Source organism: Saccopteryx bilineata, chromosome 6 (assembly GCF_036850765.1).
Source record: "Saccopteryx bilineata isolate mSacBil1 chromosome 6, mSacBil1_pri_phased_curated, whole genome shotgun sequence".
Taxonomy (NCBI): Eukaryota; Metazoa; Chordata; class Mammalia; order Chiroptera; family Emballonuridae; genus Saccopteryx; species Saccopteryx bilineata.
The window spans coordinates 187611261-187630810 of NC_089495.1; positions in this window are offsets into that span (position 1 = coordinate 187611261).

The window sequence follows — 19550 nt, forward strand, 5'->3', positions numbered from 1 at the left end:
ACAACAAAAAAAATGTGATAAGGTTATATAACTCCCTTGGGCCCAAATGGGCACACGAAGTTCTCATTATTGCATTCATAAGCTTTCCATATGCCCATCAAGAAGAGACATTCATTCTACTTGCTTGGTTTTGGAATGAAACTGGCAGGAAGTAAAATAGCTCTGATTTCTGTGTCTCCCCCAAATGCAGCAGATATGATGCTTGTTAGTTTGGATTCCTGCCTTATTAAAACTGTGCTCTCAGCAGAAGGTACTCAGCTCCATGCCGGCTCCCTGCCAGAATGGTACCCTTCCTTAATAGGGAGGAGAGGGAGATGCCGAGGGTAGAACTTTGTCAATTACACTCTCCCAAGCACCTCTGCGCCATGCCCCTGCATTTGACCTATCATACCTTTGAGGGGCTGTAGTGCAGTCTCTACTTTATATCAACAATTTTTTTTAGAAAGAATATTCTTAGGATGTGCAGACCAAACTTCAGTGAGTCTTTGCTTATATGAAATTATCTCCATATTTTTCAAGCCAAGTAACATTCTGTTGGCTAGCATATCTCAAGATAGACTTTGTCTTAGAAAAAGTTCAGTCATTTCCACACCTAAGAATATCCCAGGTAAGTAATTCCTGGTATTCACAAATACTTAAGTACAAGAAAACTTATTTGAGAATTGCTTAAAATACTTAAAAAATGATGTCCAGCAATAAAGAAATATTTTTTTAAATCATGACAATTCGATGTAATGGAGAGTGTGCCGCCACTAGAAATCTTACATATTGATATAATAATTCTTACTGGCATGAGGCAGAGTTATATCTTAATGTATGAAGCTGCTTGTTGGCTATGGATTTTGCTACCCAAGACCACACCGAGCTAGGAAGAGTCAATTATTCCAAAAGACTAATGATGAGCTAAAGATTGGGGTCCATGCTCGGAGAGACAGTTTTTCGTCTCTCAAAGGCCAGAGAAAGGGACAGAAGACTAAAATTCTGGAGAAGTTGGATGGCTGGGAGAAACCATGAATCCTAGAAATGGGAGGGAGAAGGAAAGGCTATTCCACTGTGAGAAATGGGGAAGGGAGAGAAAGATCTCAGCGTTACTGTTAGTCATCACAGAGCTCCGATTCAACAGCCTTGTGTGCTCTTAAACTCCTCAGGATAGAGAATCTGGGAGATGGACTCATTGGGAGGGGTGAGGACAGGGAAACCTTGCTATCCCAGTCAAGGTAGAACTTCTAGAAATAGTGGTAACTGTACAGGTATGGCAATGGTGGATGAATCCTAAAGTAATGACCTGGTTATTTTTATTTTTTAAGGATATATGAGAGCTCTGAGATTTATTCATTCATTCAATCACTATTTTACAAACATCTATTACTTGCCAAGCACCCTGCTAGATACTGGCTTATACGTTGTTGAACATGATAGGTTTCTGCCCTCAGGAAGTTGTGCATTTTCATGAAGGAACTCTCAGCTCTGCACTAACAGAACACAATAGGACAGCATGATTTTATTACATGGGCCAGTATTTTTCTTCCTAGAAATGCAATGCCATTAATATAAATGTCTTCATGAAGAATGTTGAGCGTTGCTGGTCCACCCCATGTCAGTCTTCAATAAATGCTTGGGGAGGGGAGTGATGGATAGGCTCTGAATTGATTTCTTTCAAAAATTGGTTTTGAACCTTGGGTAAGGATTCTCTCATGACGTTTCTTATGTGAGCAGTTCTTAGTCATAATATATTGATATCTAGGACATCAAAGTCAGTTTTTTTAAAATTAATTTTAATGGGGTGACATTGATAAATCAGGGTACATATGTTCAGAGAAAACATCTCAAGGTTGTTTTGACATTTGATTATGTTGCATACCCCTCACCCAAAGTCAAATTGTCTTCTGTCACTTTCTATCTGGTTTTCTTTGTGCCCCTCCCCTCCCCTCCCCCCACCCCCTCACTCTTCTTCCTCCCCCCCCCCGTAACCATCACACTCTTGTCCATGTCTCTGAGTCTCATTTTTATGTCCCATCTATGTATGGAATCATATAGTTCTTAGTTTTTTTCTGATTTACTTATTTCACTCAGTATAATGTTATCAAGGTCCATCCATGTTGTTGTAAAAGATCTGATGTCATCATTTCTTATGGCTGAGCAGTATTCCATAGTATATATGTACCAAAGCTTTTTAATCCACTCGTCCACTGACGGACACTTGGGCTGTTTCCAGATCTTCGCTATTGTGAACAATGCTGCCATAAACATGGGGGTGCATTTCTCCTTTTGGAACAATGCTATGGTGTTCTTAGGGTATATTCCTAAAAGTGGGATAGCTGGGTCAAAAGGCAGTTCGATTTTCAGTTTTTTGAGGAATCTCCATACTGTTTTCCACAGAGGCTGCACCAGTCTGCATTCCCACCAGCAGTGCAGGAGGGTTCCCTTTTCTCCACATCCTCATCAGCACTGATTCTGTGTTGTTTTGTTGATGAACGCCATTCTGACTGATGTGAGGTGATATCTCATTGTGGTTTTAATTTGCATTTCTCAAATGATTAGTGATGTTGAGCATTTTTTCATATGCCTATTGGCCATCTGTATGTCCTCTTTGGAGAAGTGTCTATTCATTTCTTTTGCCCATTTTTTTGATTGGATTGTTTGTCTTCCTGGTGTTGAGTTTTACAAGTTCTTTATAAATTTTGGTTATCAACCCTTATCAGACGTATTGTTGAATATGTTCTCCCATTGTGTAGTTTGTCTTTTTATTCTGTTCTTATTGTCTTTAGCTGTGCAAAAGCTTTTTAATTTGATATAGTTCCATTTGTTTATCCTGTCTTTTATTTCACTTGCCCATGGAGATAAATCAGCAAATATATTGCTGCGAGAGATGTCAGAGAGCTTACTGCCTATGTTTTCTTCTAAGATGCTTATGGTTTCACGGCTTATATTTAAGGCTTTTATTCATTTTGAGTTTATTTTCATGAATGGTGTGATTTGGTGGTCTAGTTTCATTTTTTTGCAGGTAGAAGTACAATTTTCCCAACACCATTTATTAAAGAGGCTATCTTTACTCCATTAAATGCTCTTACCTCCTTTGTCAAATATCAGTTGTCCACAAAGGTATGGGTTTATTTCTGGGTTCTCTGTTCTGTTCCATTGATCTATATGCCTGTTCTTATGCCAGTACCAGGCTGTTTTGAGTATAATAGCCTTGTAGTATAACTTGATATCAGGAAGTGTGGTACCTCCCGCTTTATTCTTCCTTTTCAAGATTGCTGAGGCTATTCATGTTCATTTTTATTCCATATAAATTTTTGGAATATGTGTTCTATATCTTTGAAATATGTCATTGGTATTTTAATTGGTATTGCATTGAATTTATAAATTGCTTTGGATAATATAGACATTTTAATGATGTTTATTCTTCCTAACCGTGAGCATGATATATGCTTCCACTTGCTTGTATCTCCCTTGATTTCTTTTATCAATGTTTTAAAATTTTTCAAGTACAAGTCTTTAGTCTCCTTGGTTAAATTTACTCCTGGGTACTTTATTTTTTTGGTTGCAGTAGTGAAGGGGATTGTTTCTTTAATGTCTCTTTCTAACAGTTTATTGTTGGTGTATAAAAATGCCTCTGATTTCTGAGTATTAATTTTATATCCTGCCACCTTGCTGAATTCATTTATCAGATCCAGTACTTTTTTGACTGAGACTTTAGGGTTTTCTACATACAATATCATATCATCTACAAATAATGATAGTTTTACTTCTTCTTTTCCAATTTGGATGCCTTTTATTTCTTCTTCTTGTCTGATTGCTGTGGCTAGGACTTCCAGGACTATGTTGAATAAGAGTGGTGAAAGGGGGCACCCCTGCCTTGTTCCTGATCTTAAGGGGATTGCTTTTAATTTTTGCCCATTGAGTATGATGTTGGCTGTGGGTTTGTCATAGATGGCCTTTATCATGTTGAGGTATGTTCCCTGTATTCCCACTTTGCTGAGAGTTTTGATCATGAATGGGTGCTGGACTTTATCAAATGCTTTTTCTGCATCTATTGAAATTATCATGTGGTTTTTCTCCTTTCTTTTGCTTATGTGATGAATCACATTGATTGATTTGCGAATATTCTACCAGCCTTGCCTCCCCAGAATAAATCCCACTTGATCATGGTGTATGATTTTTTTCATTTATTGCTGGATCTGGTTTGCTAATATTTTGTTGAAGATTTTAGCATCTAACTTCATCAGGGATATTGGCCTATAATTTTTTTTCATTGTGTTGTCTTTGCCTGGTTTTGGAATCAGAATTATGCTCGCCTCATAAAAGGAGGTTGGAAGTCTTCCTTCCTCTTGAATTTTTTGAAATAGCTTGAGAAGGATAGGAGTTAGTTCTTCTTTGAATATTTGGTAGAATTCACTTGTGAAGCCATCAGGCCCAGGACTTTTCTTTGTTGGGAGTTTTTTGATAACTGTTTCTATCTCATTTGTTGTAATCGGTCTGTTTAGGTTTTCTGATTCTTCCAGATTGATTTTTGGAAGATTGTATGTTTCGAGGAATTTGTTCATTTCATCTAGGTTGTCTAGTTTTTTGGCAAACAGTTCTTCATAGTATTTTCTAACAATATTTTGTATTTCTGTTGTGTCAGTTGTTATTTCTCCACTCTCATTTCTAATTTCATTTATTTGAATCCTCTCTCTTTTTTTCTTGGTGAGTCTAGTTAAAGGTTCATCGATCTTGTTTACCTTTTCAAAGAACCAGCTCCTGGTTTCATTGATTCTCTGTATTGTTTCTTTAGCCTCTGTGTCATTTATTTCCATTCTGATCTTTATTATTTCCTTCCTTCTACTACCTCTGGACTTTACTTGCTATTCTTTTTCTAGTTTTTTTAGATACAGGGTTGTTTATTTCAGCTTTTTCTAGCTTCTTAAAGTATGTCTGTAGTTCTATGAACTTCCTGCTCAGTACTGCTTTTGCTGTGTCCCATAAATTTTGAATTGTTGTATGCTCATTATCGTTTGTTTCTAGGAATTTTTATTTCCTCTTTGATCTCATTGTTAATCCATTTGTTATTTAACAACATGCTATTTAGTTTCCATGTGTTTGAGATTTATTTATTTATTTATTTATTTTTTACAGAGACAGAGGGGGGGATAGTCAGGGACAGACAGGCAGGAATGGAAAGAGATGAGAAGCATCAATCATTAGTTTTTCATTGCAACACCTTATTTGTTCATTAATTGCTTTCTCATATGTGCCTTGACCACGGGCCTTCAGCAGATCGAGTAACTCCTTGCTCAAGCCAGTGACCTTGGGTCCAAGCTGGTGAGCCTTGCTCAAACCAAATGAGCCAGCACTAAAACTGGTAACCTTGAGGTCTCGAACCTGGGTCCTCCGCATCCCAGTCCGATGCTCTATTCACTGCACCACCGCCTGGTCAGGCATGTTTGAGAATTTTTGAGTTTTTCTGTTGTGGTTGATTTCTAGTTTTATGCCATTGTGATCAGAGAAAATGCTTGATATTATTTCAATCTTCTTAAATTTGTTGAGACCACTTTTGTGCCCTAACATTGTGTCTATTCTAAAGAATGTAACATGAGCACTTGAAAAGAATGTATATTCTGCTGCTTTAATGTGAAAGGTTCTGAAGATATTTCTTAAATCCAGTTGATCTCAAAGTCAGTTTTGAGATGTATTACCAATAATTAGTAACATATAGAAGTCCCAAGTTTTATTGTTTTATCATTTAGTTTAAAATATATAGTCAATTATATTTCAAGTAAAATAATGACTTGCATCATCATGCTAGGAGAGAAAAGACTGTACTTTTAACCAGAGAGATAAGAATTATCATAAAGCATACCTCCAGTTTTATTTCTGCCTCTATCCCTGTACATTACTGATATAGTGCTTTAATTTGTCTAACTTTTTTTAATCAAAATTATTTATATCTAAGAGAGGTAATAGATTTGCTTATTATTTACTTTGTGACTGATGACGTTTCATTCTGAAACCATTGTTTTTGTTGGTAAACAATTATCAGCATGAAAGATCACATCAAAAGGTATTCCCTTCCATTTTAACTTATAAGCAATATAAATTTTAAAGTCAGTGATATTAAGCAAAGCCATATGGTGTTATGTGTCTGGCCTGAATTGAAATATCCACATTTAGGATAATTAAGAGGAGGGACTGTGGTGAATTTCAGAACATATACCCAACTTGAAACAATTCATGACTAAAAGACTGTTGAGTGCAGAAAAAGAAATCACTACTTGAGGTCACACTTGGCTCACCGTCTCTTTGCTTAAGTACCACCATCATCTAACTTGCTTTCAAAGTCTTCTCTCCTGTTGATATGGTTCTTATAATTTGATTTCTTTTAAAGCTCTGCTTTTTTCTAAGATATCTATAGATATGAATAGGAATACATGACTGGTAATCCATAATTAGTGGGGAAATATTTAGCCCTGTTATGGCAAAAGCAAGGAAGAAGTAAGGTAGAATTTTCTAGAAGACGAGTGAGCCTAGGATCACAGAATTCTTAATGGCTCTTCAGTATTCCTTATCCTGATATTCTCAAGGAGTTAGCTTTATGTCGCCCTTAGTTAAAACTTTTGAGTGTGCCAGTGATAGAAATTCTCATTCTAACGGACTTAAACAGAAAAGAGAGAATCTGATTTTAGGCTTATATAATGAAAATTTCCCAGATTAGAGTTGGTTTTCAGGGAGTGAAACAATACCAGGGAGCCAGTTCTCTTCATTTTTGTCTGTTCTCCCTCCTATGTGGATTGCCTGCTCAGGTTCTAGGTAACGGTGGGACAGGTGCCCAGAAAGCTGTACCTACATCAGCCCAGCTTTAAGTCCAGTGGACATGCATGGTGCTTATCCTTCAGTATTTATCTCAATAAACTTGTGCCTGGATCCTTGGCTCAGGCTCAATGGAACCTAAACTAAGAGCAAGAAAGACATAAACCCCAAGCTGCGTCTGGGAGCGTAGCTTCTCATGGTATGGTCTGACAGAAGAAAAGGACAACGGCTTTCACTTCTCAAAGGCTCAGACCAATTATTGGGTAAGGACCTCAGAAATAATTTCTGCTCATTCCTGTCAGAACAAAGAAAACCTATAGAGCTTCTTTTTAAAAAATATTTTTCTTCATTTCTTCCCCTCGCCCCTGTTTTTTTTTTTTTTTGGATGAAGACTCAAATCAAATTCACATGCCTACTTGTGATACACTTACATTATCAAGTCATCTAAGCCTCCATTTGAATGACGTTGGTATTCAGTATTCTGGGAAGAGTGGAGACCTGTATCTTAGGGGCTTTGAATGGGACAGTGGTAATTTGGTTGAAAGCCTAATATTTAGTTAATGCTGTGTCATTTAATGTGAGTCTACTAAAACCAGACCAGAGTGAATAAGTATTTTATGACAAAAAAAAATTATCTAAATTCCATGTATTTTGGAGGTGACCTCTTTGACACTTTCTGGCTCTCTGATTTCACGTTCCTAAGACCAGGAATGAAAGAAGGACCATAATTTAAGGCCACAAGCACAGTTAGACCAAAGAACAATCCATTGCCATCTGAAATCAATGCACCATTTTCCAAAGCCTGTCTGTGGAGACACATCCCATCATCACGGACACAGGGAGGGCGTGTCAGATTTATAGACGTTTGCTGGGGGTTTACACAGCCTCACATTTTCAGCGGACGGGATCCGGAGGAAGGGAAGCTTGCTTATTCAGCCTCCCTCACAGTTGTGCAGACTGTGCAGAAACCCCAGGGAGGATGCCTCCAGAGTCACAACGAAGCCATCCTTCCCCCGTGCAACTCATCGGCCAAACAAAGAGAAGATTCCTGCAATGGGTCATTTAACTGTTCACTTCCCAACACTTGATTTTGCAAATAGCGGCCCAGATTAGATAAATTTATTTTATTCATGCAGATAATACTAACAATTTAGGCAGTTCTAACATATGATGCTTAGTTTTAGATATTGAAAGGGAAATTTTAACATCGGTTAGAACACTGAAAAAATATAAATATGTTGATAACAGTGACAGAATGTTTCAAACCCTGAACTATAATCTGAACATAGCAAGTAAGTAGCATTTGAAGATTTGGGATTCAGGCATAGAAAGTTTGCAGAAGTATACCAAACACTTAATCCCTATCCCCAATCCTTATTTAAAAGTATTGGGGATTTTAGATAACACAGTGAAAACTGATTTATTTACTAATTTGGAGTTCATTATGCTCTGACCTTAGCTAGATTAACATCTACCTCTGCTTTCTAAGTCAGAGAGAATTAGCTTTGCTACATGAAGGAATTTGCCAGGGAACATCTTATTTATTTATTAACGTTCTGGACAGCCCAGAAATTACATTTCATTGAAGTTGTTCTGTAATTTACCTAGACTCCAATTAGTCCAAAACCATGATGTTTGACTGTATTTCCCATATACCACAAGAACACTTAGTCCAAAACTGGAATATTTCTTTCTAATAAAATTTTATAAAATTAGATTTTCCCCCTCTTTTAAAGATCCATCTTTTCATGTTTATGCCATGACTAATAATGGAATGTCATCTGTATGTGATAGAACATCTGCCTTTCTAGATCAACCTCTCTGCTCTTATTATTTGCATCCCAAAATAGAGCCACTTAGTTCATTAAAATCATAAACTGCCTTAGCTCTAAGTATGAACTAAGCAGAACTAGTAAAATATTAGCTGGCTGTCCTTCCTCCCCACCCCCCCCACCCCCCACCCCCCAATACTTTGGAAAAGCTTAGATGTTTTCCAAGTCTTCTATTAGACAAACTAATCAATGTCCAAGGGTCTTGTGTCAGGTAAAGGTGTTGCAAGGTGATTTCTAAGACAGACTTTAATAAAAACAAAAATATTCAAAGGGTCACCTTCCTGACTGAGACTGTTTCCCCATCTGAATGCAGAAAGAGATGCGCACTCCATCTGTAGCTGTCTCCACCCAGCGCAGAAAAATCCCACTTTCAAGACAGGCATTGGAGGAAATGGAGATTTTTCTCATTATCCCAGGGACCTTGTCTGACCTACCAGGCCTTCCAATGAATAACCCCAAGGTCTTGGAAGAAGCCAAATCTCCTGGACCAGCCCAAGAAGGCCCTCATTTTTGGATGACTCACATCTGAGAAGTCCCGTCTCTAGAACCAAAGGGCAGATGGCAGAGGCTAAATAAAAAACTGTGCTTTATATTCTGTTTCTATTAAAAAAATACTGTGGGTGTAAGGAGCACTGATTTTAATCAGCCACCCACAGGTTATGAGGACAGTGGAAGTCCTAGCAAGTCCCAGAGGCTGCAAGTGTCTATTAGGCACTGTGTAAACCAGACCACCATCTCAAGGGATACTGCCACCAATTTTCCTATTTATCTGCCTTTTCCCCTCTTTACAAGTTTCCTTCAGCTGAAAGTATTGATATGTAAGGTAAAGCGACATTTGGTTATTTATTTACCAAATACTCACTGATTTTTATCAGGCATTGTGAGTAGGCATCGAAGATATAGAAATTGATGTGAGAGAAAAAATTCTTGTCATCTAAGATCTTATATTTTGGGGTGGGCATGGGGGTGACAATAGACAAGTCTTTGATATAAAAATGGAGAGGTGCAAGTAGTATCACAAGCAAAGCAGGGTGAGGTGTTCCACTGGTGAGGCTGAGACAGTAGCAGTTTGGTTAAGAAATCAGAAAGCATATGCCCTGGTGGGAAGGCTCAGTAGTAGAGCATCGGCCTGGTGTGTGGAAGTCCTAGGTTCAATTCCTGGCCAGGGCACACAGGAGAAGCGCCCATCTGCTTCTCCACCCCTCCCTTCCTCCCCTTTCTTTCCCTCCCTTCTCCTCCCACAGCCATGGATGAATCGGATTGAGTTGGCCTCAGGCCCTGAGGATGGATCCATGGCCTCACCTCACATGCTAAAACATAGCTCTGGTAGCAACGGAACAACAGCCCCAGATGTGCAGAGCATCGCCCCCTAGTAGGATTGCCAGGTGGATCCCGGTTGGGGGACATGTGGGAATCTGTCTCTCTGCTTCCCCTCCTTTTACTAAAATAAATAAATAAATAAATAAATAAATAAATAAATAAATAAATAAGAAAGCATTTACTGTGTTTTAATATTCAACCTTTCGAAGTGTTTCATTAAAAGCCAGATCTGTTTTTGCAAGATGGTTGTATTAGTCAGGGTTCTCCAGAGGAACAGGACCAATAGGACAGATACAGATATAGAGATAATAGATATAGATGTAGATAGATATAGATCTAGACACAGATATAGATATATAGATATAGATGTGAGAGATTAATGACAGCAGTCGGTTCATGCGTTTGTGGAGGCTGAGAAATCCCACAAGCTGCCGTCTGTAAACCAGGGATCTGGAAAGCCGGTGATATACTGTAATTCATTCCAAGTTCAAAAGTCTGATACCAGGAGCTCCGATGTCCAAGGGCCGAAAGAGATGGAAATTCCTGCTCAAGAAGAGAGAAAATTCATCCTTCCTTCACCTTTTTGTCCCATTCAGGCCCCCACAGAGTGGTTGGTCTCCACCCCCCGTGGGTGAGGGCAGCTCTATACTTGGTCTACCGAATCAAACGCTAACCTCTTCTGGCAACACCTTCCCAGACACACCCACACATAATGTTTTACCAGCTGTCCGAGCAGCCCTTCGTCCAGTAGAGTTAGACATATGAAATTAACCATCCATCACAGTGGTGCCAGAGCTAATCTTTATTTCAGCTCGTTAATCATACCAATGATTATCCGTACACATGGATAAAGGTTGGTTATTTCACAATCTGACTTTGGAAGGCCCATGAGTTTGAAGTTTGAACACTTCTGCGTTTTCACTTAAAAAAGAACGCTTCATCAGTCCCCTGTTAGAAGGGGAAGAAGAGTTATCTGACTGTATAGTGAGTGTGGCGTGGGGTCCTGTGAGCAGGAAGGCCTGTGGTCCACACGACTGTTGGGGGCTTGCTCCTAGCTCCTTAAGTCGGCAGAATTCCTGCTGATTTCAAAGGGTCTTCTAAGAAGATAAGGTTGCATACAAACTGATAGGTCAAAGCCTAAGAAATTCCACATCAGCTCTTTCTTCTTAAATATGCACTCTTACCTTGTAAGTCTTTCAAACAACATAGTTGTCAGTAATATAGTAAATGATCTTCCGTGTCTGAAAACTTTTATAGCACTTCAGGTTTGCAATCTGGTGATGGTTTACATCCTGGATGCTACTACAAATCAAAAATATTTATTATACGGCCAAGTACTTATACAATCAGAGCTCAGTGATGCTTAGTGAACTTGTGTTAAATCGATGCCTCCCTGATTTTTGGTGACACATGGCGTAGTCCTGAAAATGAGTCCTTTCTTCCAGTCAGTGGGAACCCACAAACATTCTGCATTAACTACAGCACATGTGGGAGATTTTTAGAGGAATACATCAAAAGCATGGAATATTGGTGTTTTATTGATATTTCCTGTTATATTTACTACGCCTGTGTGTTTTTGTTTTTGTTTTTGTTTTAGTGAGAGAAGGGGAGATGGAGAGACAGACTCCCGTATGCACCTCAACCGGGATTTTCCTAGAAACCCCAGCTGGGGCCAATGCTCTAACCAGCTGAGCTATTTTTAGCATCTCAGGCTGACGCTCTCAGACCGACTGAGCTATCCTAAGCGCCTGGGTGACGGTGGAACCAATCAAGCTACTGGCTGCTGGAGGGAAAGAGAAAGAGGAGGAGAGGGAAGAGAAGAGAGCAGATGGTTGTGTCCCATGTGTGCCCTGACCTGGGATCAAACTTGGGATGTCCACACGCTGGTCCAGCACCCCATCTACTGAGCCAACTATCCAGGGCCTGCACCTGTGGTTCTTAACTTGATCCAAATCATGTCCCTTTTTATAACAAATATTTAATAGTATGTCTTTTTCTCTTACAAAGTAAAATTCATAGGTAATATAACCTACTTACCATATAATTTTAAAATATAATGTCCAAACGATAACGTAAATGAGGAATAAGAGAAAATAAGTGTGATTTATAAGAATAATACTATAATGTGTATTTCAATATAGGAATGTTTAGGCTTGACGATGCTGGTGGACAAAATATACTAGTCAAACGTTTGCACTTACATAGAGCATTGACTATGTATACACATCTACACAATGAATACAGGTGTATCATGTTGGTGGTTGTATTTGGAAAATACTGAGATTTTCTAAAATGATGAATGAACACCTCAGGAAGGTTATAAACCAAAGTAAAATCTCACATGAATTTCCACAGAGATTACTCTCTTGAAAGACTGCATGTTTAAAACTGTGAAAAAGATATTTGAGGTTTGAATATGAACTGCAGTTAGATTCTAGGTTCAGAATATTCTGGACAACTGTGTCGTCTATGTGGACACCCAAAAGGACACATCAAAGTCCTTTAGACTATGGGAGTATTCTTTGCAGGGTCACTTTCAAATGGTGCCAAGTTACTTTAGAATTATCTATTCTAGTTTTGATTCTAGAATTTTCTGGAGAATGGAAGAGCTTTGGAGCCAGCTTACCAGAGTCCTGACATTGAAAAGTGTGCACTTGGCTAATTACCTTTTTGTGAACATGGTATCTCCCCTGACTGATAAGAACATAATTACCTTTTGATTCTTCTGTTTCCTCAGATGTCAAAATATGGGCAATAGTACAATTGTATCTTCTCCATGCAATTTCTGTGAGGATCAGATGAGCTTTATTATATGGGAAGAATTTAGAACAGTGCTCAGCAAATAGTAAGGACCCAAGTGTCACGTAGAGGAGAGTAATAGAAGAAGATCATAGGCCTTACATCATGTCACCTTTGTAAGTAACACAGAGGGAAGAGAGAAATGTAACATTAAGGCATACATATGAGTGACATATATATGCACAGATGTGACTAAAACGTACATTTTTAACCAAGAGGTGATGGGATGTTTTGGAAAGCAAAGTGGTATGGAAATCAGATCTGAGCTTTGGATTCCTCCTCTAGGAAGTGAGATGATGGTGGTACATAAATAATGAGGATGATGCGCTGCGGTCCAGCCACGACAAGTTTATTACAGCAATGGTCCCCAACCCCCGGGCTGCAGACCAATACCGGTTCGTGGGCCATTTGGTACCGGTCCGCAGAGAAAGAATAAATAACTTACATTATTTCCGTTTTATTTATATTTAAGTCTGAACAATGTTTTATTTTTAAAAAATGACCAGATTCCCTCTGTTACATCCGTCTAAGACTCACTCTTGACGCTTGTATGGGTCCCGTGATACATTTATCCGTCCCACCCTAAAGGCCGGTCTGTGAAAATATTTTCTGACATTAAACCGGTCCGTGGCCCAAAAAAGGTTGGGGACCACTGTATTATGGGGTCTTCGAATGGGAAAAGGTATGGAATTCAAATAAATGATAGGCAGGGACTTAAAGATACACACACACACACACACACTCACACACACACGGGTTCAGGAGGACGCCACGGCAAACAGTCTACTGTTCCTTAGCCATAACGTGCCTACTCCCAGAAACATATCCACTTTTATTCATCGAAAAAATGTGGTCCATCAGCAATTCAATTAAGTCTCCAAGGCAACTCAAAGACAACCCCCACCATACCATCCAAATCTACTTTACACTAATAAGAAACTAGCTTCCAGCCTCCTCCAGAGAACATGGGTGAGACAAATGAGAATCAGGTGTAGCTCTTTGTTAACTAGGCAAATGAGGTGGGGTTTGGGCCCAGCACCTCTGTCCAGATTGCAGATACCCTGTTTATTTATTCGGTCCCCAACGATGATGATGATGATGATGTAATATGTTTTGAACCTGACCATGTGTGAGGCTCTGTGCTGAGGGTTTACACTCACGTTGTCTCCATACAATAGCACTGTATGAACTGTTGGCATTCTACATTTACCGCGCAGCTGCTTTCGGATTTCATTGGGACTATTACCTCCCTTCGTGAGCATGGGGTTTTAGAGTGCAGCTTTATCGTCAGCACTAAATTGGGCTCAGTCCCTCTCTGAGACCTGGCTCCAATTTCCAGGCCCTACTGGACTCTCTAACCTTGGCCACCTCCAGCCAAACCTTGTAACGAAGTATCTTACCTACACCAGTTTTGAAGCAAACCTATAAACGGTGATGGCAAACTGTGCTCAGGCACTGGCTTGCATGTGTACTTGTAGACCCAGCCCTGTCCTGACTTTCCCCTGCCCTGTGCTCATTAGTGTAACAAGATGATTCAGAGATCCGCTTTGAATTTATTCTTCAGAACTTAAGCAGAAAGAGGTGACCAATCAGTCACATTGCAAACCGTTGCATACTTGTTGTGTATTGAGAGCTGCATAATGAAAACTATTTAGGAGGTATTTGAAAAGATTTGTGGAAAGCACCTAAGGTGTGCCGAGATAATTGTTCAATTGTGATGGTAATGCAGGAGATTGAGCCTTGTGTGAGGTGTTTGGTATTTAGTTTGAACCTTTTAGAAAGAACTGTCACTGTCTAGTCAACATAATTTGTGTCTATTCAGACATAGGGTCTAGCTGAGAAGAGCACAAGGATACGTGTGGGTCGGGGGTGGGGGCGGGGAGGCACCCAGATGGGATGAAGAATCAGTATGGGTGAGAAATGCAGTGGTCTTTATTGTGAGAGAAAAGTCCAGGATTATTGGTCATTTTGTTAAACAAAAATGCAACGTGAGAGGAATACCATCTTTAACTATTTTATTTTCTCCCAAGGATGAAGTCAAGTGATGCCAGTCTATATATATATATATACATACATCTTTATTATATGCGGCTTAAGTGTCTGCTTGTCGCCAATAGCTTATTGGTTGCTTGCGTAACTGTACTAGCCAATGGGGTGAAGTTGCCACGGCATTCAAATAGTCCCGCCTTCTGGCATGCCACCTCACAAATTGAGGTTAAAGATTGGAGCAATTATTATGCTGTTAAGAAATCTTAACACCAGAAGGGGTCTTTGCAATGGTACAAGACTAGAGGTTCTCCAATTGAAAAATAATGTCATAATGGCTAAGTCTTTGACTGGCTCCTCTAAAGCTGAAATACATGTCATTCCAAGAATTGATTTGGGTCCATCTCAAACAGGGTTGCCGTTTCAATTGAGACGTAGACAATTTCCTGTAAAACTTGCCTTTGCTATGACCATCAATAAGTCTCAGGGTCAAATGCTTAAGCGTGTTGGCATTTTTTTACCTGAGCCTGCATTTGGACACGGTCAATTTTATGTTGCCTGTTCAAGAGTTTGTGAAAGAACGGACATAAAATTAAAAATAATTGATGGTCCTCTGCAAGGCGAGCTTAAAAATGATGGAAAGATCTACACAAGAAATGTTGTGTACAAAGAGATCTTTGACATGTGAATTAACATTTTATTATTTAAATCACCTTTATTTATTGAGCTAGAGGTGGCTCTTAAGAAATGTACCACTAGTGGTTTCCTTCGTTGCACTCTACTTTAAGCAATTAAGCAAGTAGAAGGGGGAAACCCCGTGGGGCAGTAAGCAAAGGGGCAGTAAGCAAAGGGGCGTCCTCGCCGCCTGCCCTGGGTAATTCAGTTTGAATTAGCAGACACCTTTGCACAAATCATTTTAATTACAATTTATAATATCTAGAACAGCGGTCATTTCGTATGACCGCTGGGCTTTCTAGTACATACATATACCCGCTTGTGTGAGAAGATTAAAGGCTTGTAGCTTCTGCACACTCAGAAAACCATGATGTCACAGTATGACACGGGGTATAAACTCCCTCATGCCTGCCTTCTCCTGTTCTCCTCGGGACTCGAGTCTCCAATCTACACAACCTAAGCCTGCATTCCACCTTACCTAGCATCTCCTCCTTCTATCTGACAGCTGTGGTTCATGAGTTTTATTTCCAAATTGAAGTTAGCAGACAAAAGAAATTTCAGGAATTTTTAACCATCTAATGAAGGAAACGGAATCCTTTGAAAGGTTGTTGCTAGCAAGGGTGCAGCTGGTTAGATAGATGAAGACAGAATTTTAGCAGAACCACACACGCTTCATTTGAGCTGTAAGGGGTGAATGCAGCGTGAGGATCCTGAGGAGTTTATATCTGGCGGAGAGTGTTTGGGATAATGAATGTGAATGGACATGAAAGGGAATTTGCATTTCTAAGTGCTGTTCAATGTAATGGGCCATTATTATCATTATTATTATTATGAGAAGCCCACATTTCTACTCTGAAACGTATGTTTTCAGCAACCAATCCTTTCTTTCTCTTCAGAATCTACACCACGCTGAGGCATTTGCAAAACTTCTATGGAACGAAGTGCTTTCAGATGATATTTACAAAACTTCACAAGCCTTTAACAAGAATCAAACTATTTACACACACACTTCAAACTGCCCTCTCTTGAATATCTTGAATTTGTTCAACAGACATTTAGTGAATGTATGCCCTGTCTATTGTAGACATTGAGACTGATATACTTCGGCACCTACTTTTAAACAGTTAATATTGAATGACTCTATTACATAAGTAATACAGACTCATTTAAGAAAATTTGGACAACTGAAAAATTGTGGAAGGGGGCCTTTCTTAATCCTATGCCTTGACAGGTACTGGTGACATGTGGATGGGTCTCCTTATGACTTTGAGTGACCTGTGTCACTCTCTTCATTTTGTATTTTATATGAAATAGGATCATATTATTCATAGGGTTTTATAGACCATCTTTTTAGCACTTAATATTGTTAACATTTCAAGGAACCAAAGAACCTTCTTCTACAGCGTGGTGTCAGACAAGTACATGCTAACTCGTCAGATGGCGAGACTGTATTTTAACCGCACCTAACAGAGCATGAAGGTTATGCTCAGTGTCTTTGCGATGGTAAATCACACTGCAACCATCGTCCCTGTAAGGACATATTTGAGAGCATCTCTGTTTCCTTAGGATGCATTTTAGCAGTGCCATTCCTAGATTGAAAGGAATAATGAGCCTTTGGAGGGGTTTGATGCCAGTTGACAAATTGCCCATAAGAAGGTTTGCCCCCCCCCAAAAAAAAATAATAATAATAAAAAAAAAAAAAAAAAAAGAAGGTTTGCCCCAGTGGCCCATTTGTAACTTTCTCACTCTCTACCCTTCTCAGTGGTAAATGAACCTTAATTTGTTGGGGTATGTTCATCTCTTTGGCCCGAATGTAAGGCCAGTGAAGACAGGGTCTCTTGGGCATTGCTATAGCTTCAGCAAAATTGATGTTTCTAGAATGAAAGGGAGGAAGAATAGAAGGAAAGGTGAATAAAGTGGGAAGAAAAGAAGAAGAAATGGGAAGCGAAGAGAGAAAGAATGGACAGATGGATTCATCTTGGCTCTGTTTGTTTGTTTTAATTCATAAATTAAGAAGAGAACGCTTAATTCCCGAGCTCTTTTCAATCCACGGTCTTCAGTACTAGAATCCATACACAGTATAAACAGCATCGTTCCAGGTCAGTCAACGTGGCTTTCTTTTTTTTTTTTTTTTTTTTTTTTAATTTTATTTATTTATTTATTCATTTTAGAGAGGAGAGACAGTTAGAGTGAGAGAGAGAATTAGAGTGAAAAAAGGGGGGAGGAGCAGGAAGCATCAACTCCCATATATGCCCTGACCAGGCAAGCCCAGGGTTTTGAACCGGTGACCTCAGCATTCCAGGTCAACGCTTTATCCACTGCGCCACCACAGGTCTCAACGTGGCTTTCAATGAGAAGGATTCAACATAGAGAGGAAGTTGAAATGTGTCGCATAATGTCTGAGTGCACAGCCTGGATGTCACACAGGTGACTTCCGTTGGGAAAACCAAGTACCCCTTTGCAATGTGGATGCAACACCCGGTGATCACACACCGGAAACACAGGGCTTTCGGAAGGCGCCGGGGTCTCGAATGGAGGGCGGGCGGCAGTGGTCTGGGGAGATGAGAGGGGAAAGATAACAGCTAGTGATAAATGTTTGCTTTTATGCCGTAAACACGGAGTGGCCAAGCGTTAAAGAAAATAAGTGTCTGCACTCTGAGATTGCCGGGGGACAGCCTGTCAGGTCAGGGCACGGAGAAACCGTGACGCAGGAAGAGAGCCTGTTGTTGGTTAGAACAGTGGTCCCCAACCCCCAGGCCGCAGACCGGTACCGGTCCGTGGGCCATTTGGTACCGGTCTGCAGAGAAAGAATAAATAACTTACATTATTTCCGTTTTATTTATATTTAAGTCTGAACAATGATTTTTTTTTTAAAAAACGACCAGATTCCCTCTGTTACATTCGTCTAAGACTCACTCTTGACGCTTGTCTTGGTCACGTGATACATTTATCCGTTCCAACCTAAAAGCCGGTCCATGAAAATATTTTCTGACATTAAACCGGTTCGTGGCCCAAAAAGGTTGGGGACCACTGGGTTAGAAGACTAGAACTCAGGATTTTAAACTCACTTGTATCGGCTTGAAGAGGATTCAACTTACAAAAAGAAAATTGTCTTTCTTATATATCTTATTTCACAGACTCTCTTTCATCTTCCCACCTGTCTTTCTAAAAATGAAGGGGGGAAAAAAAACTTTATTTATTTATTTGCCAGGAGACAATATTTTGGCCCTTCAGAGTAGATCTTGGAGCTAATACTAGGCTGTATGCCAAGCATGATAAAGAAATTGACACGGAAGTAAATTTGATCACAATATCATTAGATTAGGAATACCCAGGAGGGAACGGTGTATATCCACGGGCGTTAACGCACAATGGTGTATTTGGCTGGTGCACAGTAAATATTAAATATTAATAACACAAGTTCTTTTGTTTCCAACTTTGGGGAGAAGAGGAACTCTGCTCAGGGATTTTTGTTTTGACTCCACTAATTAAAATTAGTGTTTGAAAATAACTATTTTTCAATGAAATGATGGAAATTTAAATTCTCCCTGTTAGGTTAATGCTTGATTGAAGAAATGCAAAGGCAATACTTCAGGAGGGGAGGTTAAGATAAGATTAGCTGGGAGAAAAAAAAATCAAACAGAAGATATTTAAATACCGTATTATGAGTGAGTAATATATTCAGTCTTGCAAGAAGGCTTGTGAGATCTAAAGGAATAAGCAGAACTGTGGATAAAAAGGAATTTAAAGCGGGAGGCCGTTTGGAGACTTCAATGATTAAAGGGTGCAATTCATAGTCATAACAACATGAGGCAAATGGCTTACACTCAGTGTGCGGGCTCTTAGATGAATTCATTCAATATTTCCCATTTCTTTAAGAGGATGTAAGGAAACCATTTACTCTGTATTGAGCAGGAGATACCATGTTCCAAAATGAGGCTCTTTGCACTCAAATTCTACAGAGCGAAGGATCTCTGTCAATATGATGCTTTATTTAACTTTGTCTTCCCACCTGCATCTAAATTCTGGCTCCCTCCAGGGAAACCTTTTAAGCTTCTGCTAGCCGCTATTCATGCTGTTAGACGTTAACCCAAGTATAGAAAGACATGGCTCAAGGAAGTTCCGTGATGCTGACCATTCTGACAGGGG